The 20,729-nt window shown below is 47.1% G+C and overlaps 1 protein-coding gene across 5 annotated transcripts in view; it reads right to left on the bottom strand.

Moving 5' to 3' along the window:
• Kmt5b (lysine methyltransferase 5B) overlaps window positions 1–16,589 on the bottom strand; it is a 57,566-nt gene extending 40,977 nt beyond the window's left edge. Inside the window, exon 1 of one of the 5 annotated variants that reach the window (XM_027944119.3) lies at window positions 16,280–16,589. The gene's annotated coding sequence lies outside the window, so the exon portion shown is untranslated. Of the gene's footprint in view, window positions 1–14,457; window positions 14,627–15,380; window positions 15,548–15,696; window positions 16,127–16,279 lie in introns of those variants that run through there. The other 4 variants (XM_071615993.1, XM_027944116.2, XM_027944117.2 and 1 more) reach the window with 4 other exon arrangements.
• Between the last annotated feature and the right edge of the window lie 4,140 nt (window positions 16,590–20,729).

Raw genomic sequence — 20,729 nt, 5'->3', positions numbered from 1 at the left:
TCCCAGCCCCTTAACAAATGACTTTCAAGCACTCCCAGCTGGGATTACAGTTTTGTATCACACTGCCCTGGATAGCAGTGTACTTCTGAAGCATCTACATACAGTAAGGTTGAAAAATAAAGTAATGCACCATGGCCCTCTCTCACCTTTCTCCTCTCTCTGCCTAGGCTACTATCATCCATGTCCTTGTGTCTGGCTAATTTAGTTCTGCCCCAATTCAGTGTTTAGGACCTCTACAAAGTCTGCCTTGACCTTCACTGCCAAATGCATTTGCATATCCCTAATACAAAACAAGTGAAAGGCTTTAGGTCACTGTAACTAACCATCTGCTTCCTTAATTGACTTGAGAGTTCCTGAGGTCAACAATCCATTTTTTCTTATCTCTGACCCCAGTATCCAGCATAATGTAGAGTAGATCAGAGGCACTCAACTGATGAAAGAATAAATGAGGCTGTGCTCTAAACCAGGTCACACAAAAAAACTGTATTATCTGTTTTTTTTTTTTTTTAACTGTAATTAAAGTTACTGCCTGACCTCTTCAAATCTCCTTCTATTTCAAGATGCCTATGGTGCTAGGGACAGCAAAAGAAGATCCTGCACAGGTATAGACATGGTAGGACTCACAGCCACCACCAGCAACCTCCCTACCCTCTGCCACTCTGATTCTGGCTCAGTCCCTAGTTATACATCTCCAGGAAAAAAGGGCGAGGAGGAGAAGCTAAAGTACTTTTTGTCATTTAGGGACTCTATCCCCAGAACACCTCATATAACACATGATTTGTATGATTGAAGAATGTGTGTTTAAGACTCTAATTTTCCTCAATTATAAGACCTAAAGGCTATCTGCATGGAGCAGAAGAGGGAAACTCCAGATAGAATTAAAGAGACACAAAAGATAGCAAGCCATCTCTCTATGGAGAATCCTTATGTTTCAACCAAGATTCCCACTCAGCAGGTACAAAGCAGAATCTGGGAATGAGGCCCACCTGGGGATGACCTCCAGGTACAGCAGTGTTGAGAATTATGTTTACACTATTTTATCATCTATCAGGGCAAAGAGCAGATGGCAGATTTAAATACAAATTATGGAATAAATTTTATTGAGGAAATTATATAATTTCAGCAATACACATTTCAGCCAGTTTATAGAACAGACTGAGACCCATGCCATTTTATAATATCACTCTGACTAAATGTGGGTAAATGATCCAAATTGTTAACAACTGGGACTTGGGTCTCAATTACATTGTGGTCAATTACTGTTTGAACTGAAGGTCCCATAATGTGATAGGCTCTTCTGTCAATCACAGTTGAGGCACACTGCACGTACCTACATATGGCCTAGCAGAGATGCCTGTCCTTTCCACATAGCCACAAAACAGTGATCAGTAAAGCAGTTCTAATAAAGCTATCAGTCATCTCGGGGGCTATCCATAAACTTTTAGCTCTACTAATTATCAGAATATTGTTTGTTCTGGCAACAAACAATATTAGACTCTGTTCTTATGACATGATCTTTCCTCTAGGACCGCAAAAGCAAGCCCCGGTTGAAAGTTATAGACACTAAGGGCAACCAGGAGTTAAAGACACTGTCTTTCTGTTAAAGACAGAAAGCCTGGAGGCCTCTCCCAACATATACCAATGCAGTTTCTCCGCCATGGAACAAAGAGGGCTCACATGGAAATGCCCCCTGGTTTGATTTGGTTGACAATATCTGAACTGATTAACCACTGACTATATTTAGAACTAAAAAATCACTTCAATTTTATCCCAAAACTGGCAGAAGAAAGAAATTTAAGAAAGAAGTAATGGCCACTCCTTAAGTGCAGAACTATAATCTTTCTCAATTCTAATTTCCCAATGTAAAAATGTCAGGAAAATTATTAAGACTTCTATATCCAGATACTGCTGGGGGCACTGAAGACTCAACAAAGAACAAAACAAGGTTTCTGCCCTCATCTGTGCTTATGTAGGTTAGTGAACAAAGTACTAGGAAATAACAAATAAGTAACTTAATAAATAACATCAATAAATTTAGTTAACAAGTAAATGTCAGCACCTTGGGGAAAACAGAGCAGTTTGTGGTGGCAGGGGTGATGGTGGAGAGCTGAGGGAAGCTGACAGACACCTGGGAAAATGTGCAGCAAGGGGGGGCGGGGAAGCGTGAAGCCTGGAGGCCGAAATGCCAGTCTGAGGAACAGCACAAAGGCTGGGTGGCTGGAGCAGATTAGAGGGGGCATAGGCACAGAGCACACAGAGGCTTCTAGAAGAACGAACATGAAACATAGGGTTTCTGAAGTCACTGAAACGGAGGCATTTACTCCCAGTGGCATGGAAAGCAGAGGATCCAAGTCAGTCTTTTAAAGGACCATGCTGGCAGCTTGCTATGTGACGGGCCACAAATGAATACTTTAAAAAAATAGTTTTAAGAATCTCTAGGAACAAGAGAAAGCAGGGAGACCAGCAGAGAGATCACTGAAACCAATCAGAGAACTAGCGGCCTGCAGCAGCGGAGGTGGAAAGAAGAGGTGGGAGTCTTTTTTCAAAAATTTACTGACAGTTGACACTTAATGACAGACTAAATGTGGAGGTGAGACAAACAGGACTCAAATGTGCCTCCAAATGGAAGACTGGATTAATACTCAGGTGATGACAAAGACTACAGGAAGACTGGGTTTTGTCAAGGGTTTGGGTGCAGGAGTTTGGCTCTCGTTTTTTGAGATGCCCGTTAGAGACACCAGTAGCACAGGTAGCTGGACACAAGGTCCTGGAGTACAGGTCAAGGTTAAAGAGAGATATCTAGAGAGTGAGTGTTTGTTGATGGTGTTCTAAGCCATTGGATCAGACAAAATCACCCAGGCGTGAATGTACATAAAAGAAACCCAACAACCGAGGGGGCCTGCTGATGAGGTCAAGACTAAGAGAAAGCACAGGACAGTGGAAAGATGCAACTAGCGAGGAAGGAGAGGGACCAAACCAAGGAAGGTGTCCAAGCAGGCTTATTCCCAGAAGGCAAGTATCTCTTTCTCTAAACTGGACATGATGGGCCACTGCTCAGAAATGATGGAGAACTTCTAAACTGGATGTGACAGCTTAACACATGTGCTGAGGAAGACAGAGGAACTTTTGCTAAGAAATAGATGGCATAGGGAAAGAAGAATAGCAAATAGTAGTAGCAGTAGTAGTAGTAGTAGTAGTCGTAGTTATTATTAAGAAGTTTCACATGCCAGAAAAGACATATGTAAATTAACTCAGCATAGGGGAGGATAGATGATGGGAACTGGTTAATTAGAGAACACCTTGCTTTCAAAGTTTTGTTTTGTTTTTTAATTAACAGTTAATTCTCTGAATTGGAATGATATGGACCATCTGATTGTGAGAGTGGGGTAGAATTCCCTCTATTTTTGTAAGCTTCACAAAATGGCACAACCAGGGCTGGGGTAGCTTAGCAGTGGAGTGCTTGCCAAGCATGCATGAGGCCCTGGGTTCCAGCTAAGGAAATGCAACTGTGACTATGCTCCAAGATGGTGAGCACCATCTCTGAAAGGATGACTGCATTAATGTCAACAGGACAGATGCACCCTCCATGGTTCTACTGGATCAACAAGAAAGGGACGAAGTACATTTTTAAGGCTCTACTAACAAATAAAAATAAAAGGGGGACAATTTAGGAACAACACGAAACATTTAAAAAGTTAGGGATGTGGCTTAGTGGCAGAGCACTTGCTTGCCTAGCTACCATCTGCAAGGCCCTGGATTCCATCCTAGCACTGCAAAGAAAAAGCAAGCAAGCTGCTAAAATTGAGAATCGTATGCAGGCTGGGGATGTGGCTCAAGTGGTAGTGCGCTCGCCTGGCATGGGTTCCATCCTCAACACCATATAAAAATAAAGATATTGTGTCCACCTAAAACTAAAAAATAAATATTAAAAAAAAGAATTGTATGCAAAGAATTAAAGAGAAAGCTAATTTGTCCACACACCATAATGCCCCTAAGGCAAAAGTACCCCACTCCTCACTACCAGGGTACAGCGGGGATCACTACCAATGGTAACACCAATAGCCATTTTGGGGGGATGTGGCTCAGTGGTGGAGCACTTTTCAATGTGTGAAAGGCCCTGAGTTCTATCCCCAATACCACCATCCCCTACACAGAGTTTCTACCTCAAATGTCTACAGTGAATATATTTATTTATAATTAGAAAGCAAAACAAAACCTCAAAGCGCTGATACTTAACCAGAAAGCAATGTGCTAGGAAATGTGCCTGGTTCCCATCAAGTGCCTGCATTATGGCAGGCAGTGACAGCCCCTCAACAGTCCCTTTACTGAACTATACGTTGTTTAGTAATTTTTGAATTAGTTCGTCTCCAATTTGAGAACCTTGGTTCCAATCCTTTTTTCACTTATAGACAGGAGACAGGAGATATTTTGCTTAACATCCTTACACAAATCAGGACTTTTAAAAACCTATCATAAAAATAAAAAAAAACTGATTCTGAAGGACTATAAAAATTTTAACATAGTTCCTGTGACATTACCAAGAAATCTCTAAGCAGTTTAACATGCTGAATTTGTCTGAAGACAGTTTATCTTAGGAGTATTCAGAGGCAGGGAAACAAACCCCAAGTGGTTGAAACAGAAAAGTTAACACACATTTTTAAAAAGCAGGCTTTAGCCTGTTAAGAGTATTTTTTGGAAATTTTTATTCAGAAAAGCAAACAAAACATTTTTCAAGTGATTCAGCTATAATCTGATATAAAACAATTCCACACACCCAAGAGTTAACAGTGTTATCCCTGGAGAATGATTACAAGTCATTTTTATCTGGAACATGTTCAACTTTTCGAAACGAACACACATCACATTTGTAATAATGTACATGCATGTTTGTGTGTGTGTGTGTGTGTGTGTGTGTGTGTGTATAAATAAATATATGGAAGCAAGAAGGCAGGGGGCTGAGGTTGTGGCTCAGCAGTACAGCGCTTGCGTAGTGCGGCACCCTGGGTTCAATCCTCAGCACCACATAAAAATAAACAAAATAAAAGTATTTGTCCATCTATAACTAAAAAAAAAATAAATTTTTTTTTTTTTAAAGAAGTAAGGCAGGCAGGCTGCCTCCTGCACCGGACCTTTGCCTGTGGGATGCTGCCAGCCTGCCCTCCAGCCCCCGCCCAGCCCCACTACCCCAACCCCAGACATCCTTGTCACATTTCTCCCATGCTTACCACCACTGTACTCGCTTCTTGTGCTCTTATTTGGTAACACCTACCTTCCCACTGGAGTTGAACTAGCTAAGGTATACTTTCCTAGCACTCACACCTAGCACCCAGGCCTGCCAAACCATAGGACCATTCACATCACACCTTCCTTTTTTTCAGTACTGGGGATTGAACCCAGGGGCAATTAACCATTGAGCCACATCTCCAGCCCTTTTTATTTTTTTATTTTGAGACAGGGTCTCTCAAGTTGATCAGGGCCTAAGTTGCTGACACTGGCCTCAAATTTGCAATCCTCCTGCTTCAGCCTCCCAAGTCACTGGGATGACAGATGTGCACCACCACACTGGGCTACATCACACCCTCTTTCAAGTTTCAAACTTAACTGTTGCATATCCAGTTAGTCACTGGATCTTTCCTCCAAAACTACAAGTACAAAAGAATTCTACAAAGAATTCCAAATTAGTCTCTATGAACCACTATTCCAAGTCAATCTGCAATCACCATATATCCAATGTTTTACAGAACCTTAAAGTAATAATTCTAGTGATTAGGTCAATATAAGAAGCCCTGCAGGGCTGCGGTTATGACTCAGCAGTAGAGCGCCTAACACATTGGAGGCCCTGGATTCGATCCTCAGCACCACATAAAAATAAATAAAACAAAGGCATTGTGTCCAACTACAGCTAAAAAATAAATATTAAAAATATTTAAAAAAAGAAGCCCTGCATCAGAGAGAGTTCTGAAAAATATCCCAACATACCACTCACATACAGTTGTTCAGTTACCAATCTGTTAGAAAACTACCATGAATCCATGTTCATGCCTGCAAACTTAATAGTTTTTTTTTTTTAGTTGTAGACGCGTCTATCTATCTGTTTATTTATTTAATGTGGTGCTGAGGATTGAACCCAGTGCCTCACACATGCAAGGCAAATGCCCTACCACTGAACCACAACCCCAGCCCCATGCCTGCAAACTTAAAATCTGCTCCTACAAAGAGTTGTTAGAAATCTCACTTGAGAAGCTAGACACTTAACCTGTCAGAGCAGTTTAACTATTGCTAGTGGTGGGAAAAGAGATCTGTGTTTCTCTAGACTCACAATTATGCCTCCACCTACATCAGAGCTATCACTGCAACACTGGAGCTGCCATTTCAGCCATGGCACCTGACACCCCTAAGAGTAGGTCTCTCCATATTTGTGAAATGATGACAAGTGTCATGTTATTATTAGGTTGTCATTCCTGTTTCCTTCTCTAGCTTTTGCAGGGTGAAGCTCAGATGCACTTCGCTTTGGCCAATCCAACAGCTTCCCCAAGCAGCCTCAGGTGGCAATGCCCTCATCGGGTCCACCAAGGGAAAGGGGCCCTTCTCAGGATTAAATGATGGTTAGAGATGCCATCACTAAATTTTTTAAACCACTGAGCATGGCAAATTGATCTAACTGTTACTCTAAAGGAGACTGGAGTAGGCTGAAAATGACCCCAAAATTGATCAGATCCCAACCTCTGGAACCTGTGAATACTGCCATGTAAGGAAAGGGGTCTTTCAAGATGTCATTAAAAATTTTGTTATGGAGATTATCCTGGATCGTGCAAGTGCACCCTTAACACCATCATAAATGTCTTTCTTTGTAAAGGAGAGGCAGACACTGGAGTGATGTGGCTATGGGGAAAGGAATACTACTGCCACCAGACACTGGAGGAGCCAAGAGCAGATTCTCTTCTAGAGCACAGCCCCATCACACACTGATTTGGGTCCTGTAAAAATGATACTGAGGGGCTGGGGTTGAACTCAGTGGTAGAACGCTTTCCTTACAGGAGTGAGGCCCTGGGTTCGGTCCCCAGCACCACATAAAAATAAACAAATAAAAATAAAGATATTGTGTCCATCTACAACTACAAAAATATTTTAAAAATATTTTTAAAAAAAGAAAAAGAAACTGATGCTGAATTCAGGGCCTCCAGAACCGTGGGAGAATACATTTCTGTTGTTTGTAGCCACCAGGTATGCAGCAATTTGTTATAGCAGCCACAGTTAACTAATAGAGATCATGAAAAAGTAAACCAAAGTAGAAATGCTTTACCATTATCAGATACCAGAAACATAACATTCTAACACATATACACACACAAAGGGCATTTAAAACTACTTTGAAAGTTATTTTTTTCCCATTCAGCTGCAGAGATAAAACACAGCTACAGGCTTATATGGATTCTGAAAATAAAGCTAGCTTCCCAATTGCACATCTCATCACTCATGTACTGTGCTAAGCCAGATAACCAAGATCTTCCTTAGAAGCTTTATGATTGAACATTTTTCTATTTATATATAGAATTATAATAACAGCTATTTAGCTAGAATTTTTCATTTAGTAAAACATTTTAAATAGCAAAACATCCACTGACTGGTAAGTTTATAATTAGACATGTGCATCTGCTTACTGATCTAATCCGACATGTAATAAATTCCTAACTGCCTTATTACAGAAAAGATTGCTTCACAACTTCTCACGTGTCCATGTCCAGAGGGATTTTACATAAGAAAGAATTCATGTCTACAATAGTATCAGTAGGTATTTTTAAAATAAAGGTTATGTGGTTGGAAGAAAATTCAACAAAAACAAAAACAACAAAACCTCCACAGAGAACAACAAGAACACCTGCTTCCCCATCTTTCCTACTGACCCACTGCTTACCTAGTACTAAGTATAAATAAAATCCAAGATGCTTCTTTGTTACCCTTTCCTCTGAGACCCAACAGCTCCTCACTCTTCTAGAAACAGATGCCATCTGGTGCCAAATGTCTGTAAGTACAGCCTCAACAGCCCACAGTTCCTTAAAGAACAGGTAATTTCTACTGAGCAAAGGGTGAGGGGAACTTGAAAGGTGATTTCTGGGCTGGATTTCAAGGGATGACTGAGTCTGCCAGGTGGTGCACTGAGCCAGAGGGAGGCCATGGTGGCTTTGGCTGTGGCTCTGGAGTGAAAGCACCTGGGTCCCTCTCTTGTCTCATCTAGTACTTTCTTTTCTTAAATATTTTCAGTTGTCAATGGACCTTTATTTTATTTATTTATATGTGGTGCTGAAAATTGAACCCAGTGCTTCCCACATGCCAGGCAAGTGCTCTACCACTGAGCCACAACCCCAGCCCCTCATCTAGTACTTTCGAGCAGTGTGACCAAGCACAAGTCATTTAACCTTACAGTCACCTCCTTGGTAAAATGAATCCTCCTGGATTTGGCACACAGACCGAATGTGCAGAAGTTGCTAATAAAGGTCTCCAACTGCCTCCTCTTTCCAACTATTAAGGCAAAAGCAAAGAGGGCCAGATGCACTAGACATTTCCTTTCCATTCCCCATCTAACTAAAGCTCCCACAAGGGGGAAAAATATACCAGCTCACTTACATTTAAAAAAGAACAAATTTTCAAGAGAATGAAAAAGAACAGGCAGTGCTAATTTTGATAGAGAACTGAGCATCAGTTTTGCTATTCCTACAGCTCCTGAGAAGGAATGTGATTTCTGGCAACAGTGTGCATATTAAAAAAGATTGATTCCTCTGGTGGAATACCGAGATTAAAGACAGGAAATGAAATGTAATAGTAGTAGTGGGTGGGAAGAGAGATAACCTCTGGTGTTTAAGATAAAAGGATGACAAAACTTGGTAACAAACTAGAAACAGGTGGTGAGGAGTTCAAGCTAAGTTAGAAATCTCTGGTGAGTGCGAGGCTGCAGCCTAGAAGATTGCAGGGCTAACATTTACTGAGCCAGGGAACACACCAGAAGGTGTGCAGAGGAGAGGAGCAAGCGTGGACTTGCTGAATGTGTGGAGAAGGGCAGTGCCAGGTGAAGCTGTCCTAAGATGTTAAAACTCAGAGGAGCAGAGGCTGTGAGGAGATTCACATTAATAAAAGGACTTCACAGCTTACCAAGCATTTCAACATTAAGTCATCATAAACACCTCAGATTCAAAGAGAGAGGCTCGAGAGGCAAGTTACTTGCCCAAAGTAATTCACTTCTTCTGACAGGACACTGTACAACCCATAATACATGAAACAAACAAACAAAAAACAGGGGCTGGGGATGTGGCTCAAGCGGTAGCGCGCTCGCCTGGCATGCGTGCGGCCCGGGTTCGATCCTCAGCACCACATACAAAGATGTTATGTCCGCCGATAACTAAAATATTAAAAAAAAAACAAAAAAAAACCAGAAAACAGTCTGAGCTTTATCATGGGCAGTTAAATGAAAGGAAAAGAGAAGAAAAGAAAGAGATGAGCAAGAGAGAATCACAGTACCCTCATGCACAGTATTTGGGAAATGTGGGTAAGTGCCTAGCTCAATGTCTGATACATGGCTGTTCAAGAGGCAAGGATCTAATTCCGTAATTCTGGCACAGCATAGGGAGACCACCTCCTAGCTGGACTGTTCCACCACCATTTCACATGATCACTTCACTCTGGTCCAAGAACTGTGCCAATCACGTCATGTGCACCACATCATTTACCCACATCACAGTCCTTTAACACATATACAATACTACCATTATAATCCCTATCTTACTAAAATAATTAGGAAAAAAATCAGGACACATCTAGGCCAAGAGTACATAATCATAACATCATGTAAGAAAGCAATACAAACCTGATGCAAACAATTTTAAATACAGTTTGCTCCATAATTGAAAAGTCAAACCCTAAAACATAAGGGACATGGTTCCTGATTTCATGGAGCTCTGGGTATTGTGTGGGAAGAGGAAAAAAAAAAAATCAAACAACATGCAACTATAAATTCTGGTTAAGAGTTCTAAGGGAAGCCAATAGATGTTAGCAGAGAGAATAATGCAGTAACAGACTTTAGATTAGCTGATAAGGGAATATAAACCAAAAGTATATGAAAAGGTTCACCTTTTTTTTTTTTTTTGTACTGGGGATTGAACTCAGGGGCACTTACCACTAAACCACATCTCTAGCCCTATTTTGTGTTTTATTTAGAGAGAGGGTCTCACTGAGTTGCTTTAGTGCTTCACTTTTGCTGAGGCTGGCTTTGAATTTGTGATCCTCCAGTCTTAGGCTCCCAAGCTGCTGGGATTATAGGCCACAAAGAAATTTTTTTTTTGAGGCAAATAGCTTTATCTGAACCCTCCAGAAGCCTAATAAGGTTGTTTTTGTTTGTTTTCAAGGGGAAGAGAGGTTTCTCATGGCAGCTCTAGCCCCAGACTCCACTAGTTCACTTGCTGAAGGGTTAATTCCCCCCTTCTCAGTGAAGGGAGCTCCATCTTTCCAAGAGCTGCTTGGTTCTCTTGTTAAAAACATATCGTTCCACACAATACAACACAAGCACTTCCCTAAAAATAAAAACACTCTTCAGAAACCTTAAGATATAACAGATACTTCATCCATTCTGCAGACATGGAATACACACTTCAACCAGCATTTTCCAAGAGCTCAGTGGGAGCCACTGGGCACTGTTCGTGGTGCTGGAATACCGGCCATGGCCAGGGAACACAAGAGGGCGCGCGTGAGCTTCTGCTTTCAGAAAAATTGGGCAGAACGTGACTGGGGACCAAGATGCAAGGGAAGCACACACAAAAAGAACATCTGAAGAACAGGACAGAGGGTGCAGGGTAGAAGGCAGAATGACCACTTAGTAAGGGGACTTTTATGTAAAGCCTAAGAGGCAATCCCTCTGCCCTTAGCGATCTGCCAGCCAGGTGTCCTATAAAGATGACACGAGTTAGAATGCAGGCACCCTAACATGGGAATCAGGTATTATACTGTTCCCCACTAACGTGCAAGACAAGTATTATCGCCACAAACAAGGCGGCTAAAGCTCAAAAACGAAATGCTTTCCTGACGTCAAATTGCTATTGTGTTAAGGCCAAGTTTAACCCTTGTGTTTAAACTGGAATTTGGGGTTTACTCCAAAACTTGAGAGGTTCGTCACTGGCAAATGTTCCCTAGATCTATTTTCTTCTTACTGTGCTATATACAGAGACTCAAGAGATGCAAGTGGCAAGTAGGTGCCATACAGGGCTTAAGGATAGTTTCTCAATTCTAAAACTCAACTGGTTGTAAAAGTATCTCACCAATTTAATGACATTCCAAAAAAGGAGGTAAAACTACACAGGTGTCAAAATATGATTGAAATAGTTAAGAGAAAATGGGGTGGTGAAAAGATGGAAATATAACTTAGGATGGAAAGGACCAGAGACTAATGTTTGGTCATTTTATAAAAACTGAGACTTGGCCCTATAAATGTCTTACATTAACAGTAAATAGAGCAGAGACTGGAATAGAGGTATTGATTCTTATGCCCATGTCCTTCAACTACCCCCTCAAATTATAGTCAAAATTCTATATACAGCCCTAGAGGACTGCATGGTGTTCAAGTGTCTCAGATACACACTCACTAGCCCCAACTCAAGTGGCCTGAGGCCAGAAACAGTTAAGAAACCAAACTGGTTTTTTCGTGGTCTTTCCATGATTTGACACCATGCAAGGAAAATGGTGAAGCAAAACCTAATTTAGAGGATCAATAACTGTGGACACCAGTGAGTTTTTTGTCCTTCTGTGAGAATACTTTAGAAATAATGAAGGTTAATACTAGGACACAAATGGTTTCTGCTTTCATTACCAATTAACTACACAAATGATAATATATCTTCTCTAACTTACTGACTCTGAACAAGAGAATCAAAAAACAAAAAGTCTAAAAAGGGGGGAAAAAAAACTATCACTAGAAGTTAACATGGATTTACAAAAATAAACCGGGTGAGTCTTTACTGTACAGATGGATTCTCTCTATAGCACGCCTTTAAAATAGTCAAACCCTGTAATGCACTTAAAATAAGACATGCATGACTAAAAATTGGGAACATGTCTTTTGAGTAAGACAAGATGTTTTTAAGTGAAAAGTGCCTTCATTGACTAGGACAAAGTGAAATTCAGATCATACTAACAGATAAATACAGGGTTAGATACTGATCAGGCAGGACCTGTGCTCTCAGTAGACACTTCTGATCTTCTAGGAAACATCAAATTATGGGGGATGGGAAGAAATTATAGGAAGAACTAAAGTAAAAATGTATTTGTAAAGTTTTTGGGTGGCTTTGTTTTGGAAAGGGGATTCAGAATTGGAAGAAAGAATTCAAAAGAAGCTGTTAAAGTTTTCCCCAATTAAGTTTCTTACTTCCCAACTAGGAATCTTTCTTTGTACAACATTCCATGGAACTCCACCACTAAAACTGTAGAGTTTTAATTCACATTTCAAACGAAAGAGCCTCAAACACAAAGTAAATGCGTTAAGGTTTCAAAGCTGACAGTCTACTCAAGAAATAAACTATTCTCCAAATCATTTGCATTTTATCCATAAGCTAAGTTTTATCTTGCAATCATTTTGATTTGTGCTTCTTTTAGCAATCAAAATAACTTCCACACCGTGACATGGCAGTAGAATAAGTTTTTTTTAAGTAACTAAAAATCAGGCTGAAAAATTAGCTACATCTTCCCCATAAAACCAATCTCTACTGTACAGAGCTAGCTCTACTTAAGATACAACCACCCCATGCAGAAACACAATGGATCTCTATGCATTTACTTTATACCATGTAACTAACAGTGTGACCTAAGGGAGGAAAGTCACATGGTCCCTTGCTTTTAAAAGTCTGTGGAAGGCTTGGGTGGAGGGGACTGCCTGTAATCCCAGCTCAGGAGGCTGAGCCAGGAGGATCACAAATTTGAGGCCAGTCTCAGCAACTTAGACCCTGTTTCAAAATAAAAAGGGCTGGGGAAGGAGCTCAGTGGTAGAGCACCTGGGTACTGGAGGGTGGGGATGGGACAGTCTGTGGAAGCCTATTAGAGTGTTCCAGGACTGGCAAGAGTCCTAACTCCAGCACACAAAGGAGAAGGATTCTGCTGAACAGAGAGCAAGTAAAGTTCATATAATAGTACACAAAAGCACAAAATAATGGAATCACAGTGATTTATCTGAAAGGATTTGCTCTGTAAGCCATGGGAAGGCATTCCTGGGGACAGGGAGCTGCTTAGATACCACATATACAAATCTGTCACACAACCCAGCCACATACTCAGGCCCTATAAATCCACAAATTGGTAATGTAAAGGAGTATCAGATTCAAGCCTAGATTTATAGGACACAAGGGAAAAACTTACAAACCAACATCCCCCAGCCACAAACTCCTTCTGCATCACAATACACACACCTAGGACACATCCTTTCCAAAGAACACCCCCCCAACAAGCTATTCTGCTATGCCATCCCCCCACCCCCCCACCCTGAGTATGGTCCACTGGTGCTAGGAGCACAGAGAGTTCAGAGCAGAGCAGTCCAGCATGTCCAAGAGGCACAGGAAAATACAGGCAAGAGTGCACTTGGGAGAGAGGAGAAAGGGCCCTTGGAAATGATTTTGAAAGAGTTTGGTTTCAAAGATTATGAGCAAAGAATGGAGCAGGACTCCTCCCCTCTTGAAGTCTCTAATATTCCTTTCACTCTCAAACTAAGTTGCTTTAGAAAAATAACAATGTTTAAACAGAGATGCAAATGTATATAGACATATATATGTATACATTTTGTTGCTGGTTTGAGACAGGGTCTAGATAAATTGCCTAGGCTGGCCTCACACTGGTGATCCTCCCATTTCAGTTTCCTGAGTAGCTGGAATTACAGGTATGAGCCACCACCTGCCAATAACAATGTTTTAAAATAACATTCAAATGCACCTAGTTTGAAAAACCAAATACAAATTATTAAACTTGGCAACCTGGAGATTAACAAATTATTACATTCATCAAGTGTCTACTAAGCATCTACTCTGAGCCTGTTTCTGAGCAGAGGAGACAACTCACACAACAAGCTCACAGGAGTGCTGAGGATATGTGAAATAAACAAGTCACTATAATACAATGTAACAACTGCTCAGGGAGCACAGAGGAAGCACACCTTCTCCCAGGTGGGTCAGCCTCTGAATGTGTGTGTTTGAAAAAAGGAGCCACCAGCAGGCAATATTCTCTGGGAGCTTTTCTGAAGGGTGGGCGTACATTGATGGGACAGGCAGGCGCACAGGAATGTCTGGCAGGACATGGCCAAAAGGTATCAGGAGCGGGAAACTAGTGTCCCTGGAGCTTGGGAGAGGGAGCAGAAAGTAGAATGTGGAGAGATTAGAACCCAAAAGTGGGCTGGAGTTCCCACACTGCGAGATTAATGCTTCTGTGGACTTTCACCTTAGAATCCAGGGAGCTCCAGCAGGGGCGGGCCACACCTTGGGCTACCCGGGAGGTGCGCGTCCAGCAGGCGACTCTGCCAGCGTGCACTCGGACACGCTCAAGCCGTCCGCGAGGCTCCGGGCGAAACGACCTCCTCCTCCCTTTTGAAATGATCTACGTTTCTACTACTAATTACCAAAAATCACAGGCGTGCTCTCAATAAGTACCAAAGGCTGAAAGGGGAAAAGTCACAGGCGGCAATTTCGGCGAGGATGCCGCCCAGCCGGCCCCACAGGCCAGGCTGACGTCGAAGGGGTCCAGGTGAAGAGAATCCCAGCCCATCAAACCAGCGCGTCCGCCCGCGGCGCCACACAACTTCTCCTTCGGCGAGAAGGCGACTTCCGAGGGCGCGCCCCCGTCCCCGTCCCGCCGCTGCGAGGTGGCGGCCCCGGCGCACCGGGTCCCGCAGAGAGGTCGCGGCGCACTCTGGAGCCCGCTCGGCCGCATCGTCCGGGCGGGGGCCCGGCGCATCCTCGGCGCGGGCCGGGGCCGGGGCCGCACAAAGGGGAGGGCGCGGCGCGGGGACGCCGGCCCGGACGCAGGACGCGCTCCGAGGACACTCGAGCGCGGCTCGAGCCAAAACAAAAACAACCGAAAGTTGAGCGCGGCCGGGGAGCAGATTGGGCGAGCCCGATCACGGCCGCCCATTGGCGAAGAGGGAAGGCAGAGTCCCCCAATCGCGAGCGGCGGGCTGCCCCCCTCGCGCGGCCGCGGCCCGGCCCGACGCGGCCCGGCGGCCGCTACCGCTCCCTTCCGGCCGCGGCCACCACTGCAGGCCGCCCGCCGCCCGCCCCGCCCGCGGCCGCCCCGGCCCGGCGTCCCGGAGCCCGCTCGGCCGCCGCGGCCCCGCACGCCCCCGCCCGGCCGCCCGCCCCGCTCACCGCCGGCCGGCCCGCCTCCTGCTCGGGCGCGTCGAGGCCCCTCTGCCGGCCGCCGCGACGCGGGCTCGCGCTGCCCGGTCGCCCTCGCCCGTCCCCTCAAAAAATTAATCACCAAAAAATAATTCCAGAGAAAAATGGAGAGTAAAATCCAAGATGGCGGCACGGACGCAGCACCGCCCGCTCCCTCCGCTGAGGGAAAAAGGAGTCCCGCGGCCGAGCCCCCGCCCCCACCCGGCCGCCGCCGCCGCCGCCGCCGCCGAGCCGGCCCCGGCCCGCCGCCCCCGCCCCCGGCCCCGGCCCGCCGCTCCAGCCTCACCTCAGCCTCACGCGCGGCCGCCGGCTCCGAAAGGCATCCGCCGGCTTCGGGGTTCCGCGTTCTCGCGCCGCGCGGTGCCGCCTCCAGCGACGGGGCGTCCTCACCTCATAGCCCCGGAGCCGCGCCGCAGCCGCGCCGCCGCCCCCGGTGAGCCACCCGGACACCGCCCGGGCCCGGTGGAAGGACACAAAAAGGAGTCCGCGGCGACGGCGGAGGGACACCACGCCAGCTGCGGCCCCTCGAGCGTGCGCGTCCCTGTCCGACGCGGAATCCTTGCCACGGGCCCTTAGGGGGAGGCGGAGGGCGCCCGAGGGAAACGAGTTCCTCGCCGGCAGCTCCCGGCGGCGGAGGCACCGGAGAGATTTCCGAGCGAACGGGCCGCGTCGTTGCCGTCACTGCGCCTCGCGGCGGAGGAATCGGGCCGAGCGTGGCGCACGGGAATCCCTCCGCCCGCTGCCCTTTAAATCGCGGCGGAGGCGGCGTCGCTGCGCGCCCGCGGGCGCCACCTAGCTCGCGAGCGCCCGGCCCGAGCCGCCCCGCGGGGCCCCTCGCCCGCCCCTGGCCCTCGCGCACCTGCACCTACCAGGGACAGCTCCCGAGCCGGGACTGAGGGGCAGCCCGGAGGCCGGGGACGCTCCTCGCCGCTGCGCCGCCTGGGTGCGCTGAGGGGAGGCGGCCCCGGGATGGCGAGTTTCTTTGTTGTGGGAATGGGTGTCGCTGGGAGCAGATACACCCTTAAAGACCATGTGGGCAGCCGGAGCATTACAACACGGGAGGAGGGAGGGAGCGGGCATTGGTCGGGCCGCTCGGCGCTGTCAGCCGGCCGTTTCTTGAGCACCTACTGGGTGCCAGCCTTTTCGCGACTCCATGGCATTTCCACCCCTTTCCCTTCTGGGAGTCGATGAGCACCAGAAGGGCGTTGGGGTCCTGCAGGAGCTCAGGCGGTGCCCGAAGATGTGTCTAGCGCCCGCACCGGGGTAGGGCGAAGCCCCGCCTCTTGGATCCTGCAGTCAGATAATAAAGGGTACAAAATAACAATAACGAGGGTAGCGAGTATTCGGACCTCACGGGCGCGGTTCCCCAGGCTCCGATGCACGATCTCGTTTGTCTCCTTAGAACCACCGCAGGGGTGGGGAGTGTTGTCCTTCCCAGTTTACACATAGGGAAATCGAGGCACTGAGTGGTTAGGTGGCCTCAGGACAACTAGTCAGGGCTTGAGGAGGGCTTGATCTTGATGAAAAATATGCAAACATCAAATAAATTCGAGAGCGTGCGTTAAGGGCCAGAAGTTGAAGTTGCCAGAGGCATGCGGACTGGAGACCTGAAGGGTGGATTGGAGTGTGTTAGGGAAAGCGCCCCGTAAGGAGATGTGTGACCCACGGGCTAGATGAGCACAAAGAGCGGCAGGGAAAAGGGCTGCAGTTCCCGCCCTAAGGAGGAGGAGGATGGGGTGGGTGGCTGAGACAGTTCCAGGAAGAACCCCAGCCTGCCATGGTTTCCCTGCACGCCCCTCCCCCAAGCCCTGGGGCCTGGCACAGTGGGCACTCTGTAAAGGACCAGTCAATGGAGTGTCTCGGTGGCCTCCACAAGGCAGCCCTGCAGTCCAGCTGGATTAACCCCGGTTTCCCTCCTCCTTGATCTTGGGTGGCAGACGTGATGCTTGTTACCCCATCCACATATGGGAAACTGTGGCACAGTGACCTGCTGAAGGCACAGGCTAACAGGAGAAGCCAGGCCTAGATTATGTTCCTCCCTCAGCCATGGGGTAGGGTAGGGGCAGAGCCTGCCCTGCCTCAGGCCTGTGGCAGTGTGCTTCCTGCTCTTCCACCCTAAAAGCTGTTGGTCACTGTGGCACTGGAGTCCGTCTTGCCATGTGCCTCTCTGCACACACAGATGATAAATGATTGCTTTGGTCTTAATAGTTTCTGGATTATCATTAAACTTTCCAAGACTTTCATAGAACTTGGCTCCACATACTCAGCTGGTATCCTAGAGACAATGAGGCTGTCCCTGCCACCGCCTCCACTGCCTGGCAGGTGGAGTGCACATGAGAGATACCACCTGCCTCCACTGGGTGCTGGTGGTCCTTTGTCTACCTGCCAGTGTCTTGGCCCCACGTCCAACCACACCTTTGCAGCCTTATCAAGCCTGTCCAAGTTTTCCAGGGCCCACCCCAACACAGCAGTGCACACACCCTTCAGACTGACCCAAACCGCCAGCTCTGTAAAGCCCCCAGACTCACTGGCACCTCCGCTGAATCCCTGATGAGTCCAGGCCAAGCATTGCTTTGCAAGAGAGCAGGTTGGGCCACCCTGCAGATGACCCACCCAGCACAACCTCCTCATCCTGCAGTTCTGGGCCATCCCTCCTCCAGCCCCTCCATTGCCAGTTGCTCTTTCAGCCTCCGCTGAGTCCCTGAGAGCTGGGAGTCTTGGCTGAGCTGAACTGGCCTCAAGATATTGGTGGAGCCATGTTAAAGCCTTGGGCCCTTTGAGGGTCCTAACCAGGGAGGCCAGGGTTGAGCTGGGCAGAGGGCACAGCCAGGAGCTGCCCTCCTGGGAGAGACTGGAGATTGGATTTCCCAGTAGTGCCAGAGGCCAGCTGGAGCCTCCTCCTGCCAGCTGGCAGGGGAGGAAGGGGGACAGGAAATAGGTGGCTAGGCACCTGCCCAGGCCCTACATGACAGGAGTCATTGGCATCTACACTGTGGAGTCTCTGGATGCCCACAGTGGGAGAGCGGAGCCCCAGAGGCGGGGCCCCCACCCAGCCTGGCCAGACTGACAGGGATTAACAACTCTAAAGAAAGACAGAGTTGACGGAAGGGGCACAGCCAGCTCCGGAAGCACCCTGAGGCTGACCAGGAGTGACAGCCCAGCCAGGGGCTGGCCCCAGAACAGTGCCCTTCCCAGGGCAGTGGCTGTGACCACAAAGCCAATTCCAGTCTCCTTTGCTGGGTCAGACCCTGTGTGCTCAGGGGCACTTCAGCCACCTAGCCAGGTGCCACCACCCTGCCCCCTCTCCAATTTCCCTTCTCCAAACACCAGGTTCACTCAGTGCTCAGCTGGCAGAGGTTTGCTTTCTGGGATCTTGTGCTCACTGGGAGTGCCGGCTGGTCATGCTGACCCTGGAATCCCAGGCTCTGGGTAGGTTGCTTCTCATTGAAAATGATATTTTCCCCCAGGCCTCCCTTGCCCTGTGCCCCAAGACTGCTCTGCTCAGAGCAGGTGTCGGAAGCTGGTGGGGAAAGGTGGGTATACCTGGACATTCTGGTGACCCTTGAATGGCTTGCTGGCTTCCTGGCCACTTGCTTAAGTTCCACTAGCCCCCTGGCCCATCCCTGCCTTCGACCTGCTCATCAACCGCCACTCTCCTTTGACAGATGAGGAAAGGAAACAGCCTCTGTAAGGTGGAGTGACGTGTCTGGGCCCACCCCTGCCTCACTCCACAGCAGCACGAGTCTGACTTAGATTTGAGTCCTAGCTCAACAACTTACCCGCAATGTAAATGGGCCAATGATAGCACCTATCTATTCATTCCCTTTTCTGTGAAAAGGCACCAATCAGTCCTAGAACCTGTCTAAACAATCTCATCTGTTTATGAGGCTTGGGTAGCTTGGTGTGTGCATGGCCCTGCATGCACAACACCTGGCATCCCCAGCATGGCAAAAATAAGTAAATAAAGAAATCAGTAAATCATTTATATACTTACAGTGTCCAAATTTGTCTCCAGCCTGACTTCTCCAAATTTCTGATACCACCACGTCGATGTTTAAAAGGCCTTTCAAATACAGCAGCTCGAAAATTGAACACAGCAACAACCAATAGCAACTCACTCCTGCAAAGCATCACCCTTCGGATGGACATTCTTCCCACCGCCCAGGTCCAGTGCCACTTCCCCTCCTCAGTGGCCTTCAGGGTTTTCTCTCCTTAGCGCATATCGCTGCCCTGTGTCTTTAACTTATTCATGCTGCCTGTGGTGTGTCTCTCTTTTCTAGCTTGGGCTTCTCCAGGGACGGGGACTTAGTATCTGTCTTGTTCAAGGCTGTCTCTCCAGCTTCCAGAACAGCCCCTGGGCACTGGTGTAGAGGCCCAATTCAATCATATTCATGTAAAAGACAGGAAGGGGAGGATGGGGTGGGGGAAGGGCAGGCCAGCCTTCCAGCTTGCTTCAAGGATAAAAGGAGGCATCAGGGGCTCGCTGACCCCTCTCCCAGGTCCCAGGGCTCAAGCTTGTTCAGTTGACTAGGCTTTTCCACCTCCCACCTCCAAGGTGTGTAGTTTTCAATTTGCAGGTGCCTCAGGACTTGTGTGCTGGGTGTCCACCTGGGACCATCAGACAGGTACCAGGTTAAGCCCATGTCACTGAGGGACATTCATGTTAGGGGCTCCCACCACACACCCACTTTGATCCCCCGACCCTGAAATTAAACCCAGCCTAACCAGTTCTTTTCAAACATCTAGAAATAATACACAGTGGACTGTCTTCACTCATTTTCTGTTGCTATAACAAAGCATCTGAGGCCGGGTAATTCCTCAAGAATAGAAGTTGACGCTGGAAAGTCCCTGACCATGGTGCCCACATCTCATCTCATAGGATCACCACACGGCAGGTAAAGCCACTCGCTGGTTCCCTTGTAGGGTCCCCACCCTCATGACCTCACCCAATCCTAATGACCTTCCAAGGGCCTGCTTCCAAATTTCATTAACACATGATTTGGGGGATTGGGTTTCCAGCACATGAACTTGGGGGACACAGTCAAACCCTATCGAAGGCCACCAGAGCTTCAAGAGGAGAAGGTGGAGCTTAATCTTGTTATTTTAAAAAATTTTTGGTACTAAGGATTGAACCCGGGGCGCTTAACCCCTGAGCCACATCCCCAGCCCTTTTTATTTTTGAGACAGAGTCTTGCTAAATTGCTTAGGGCCTCACTAATTTGCTGAGGCTTTCTTTGAACTTGCAATCCTCCTGACTCAGCCTCCTGAGCTGCTGGGATTACAGGCATGTACCACAACATCCAGCAACAAAAAACAGTT

The sequence above is a fragment of the Marmota flaviventris genome, chromosome 9, assembly GCF_047511675.1.
Source record: "Marmota flaviventris isolate mMarFla1 chromosome 9, mMarFla1.hap1, whole genome shotgun sequence".
NCBI classification, from domain to species: Eukaryota; Metazoa; Chordata; class Mammalia; order Rodentia; family Sciuridae; genus Marmota; species Marmota flaviventris.
Note: the sequence above shows the minus strand (reverse complement) of the source record. Positions and strands in the feature narration are given on the sequence as shown.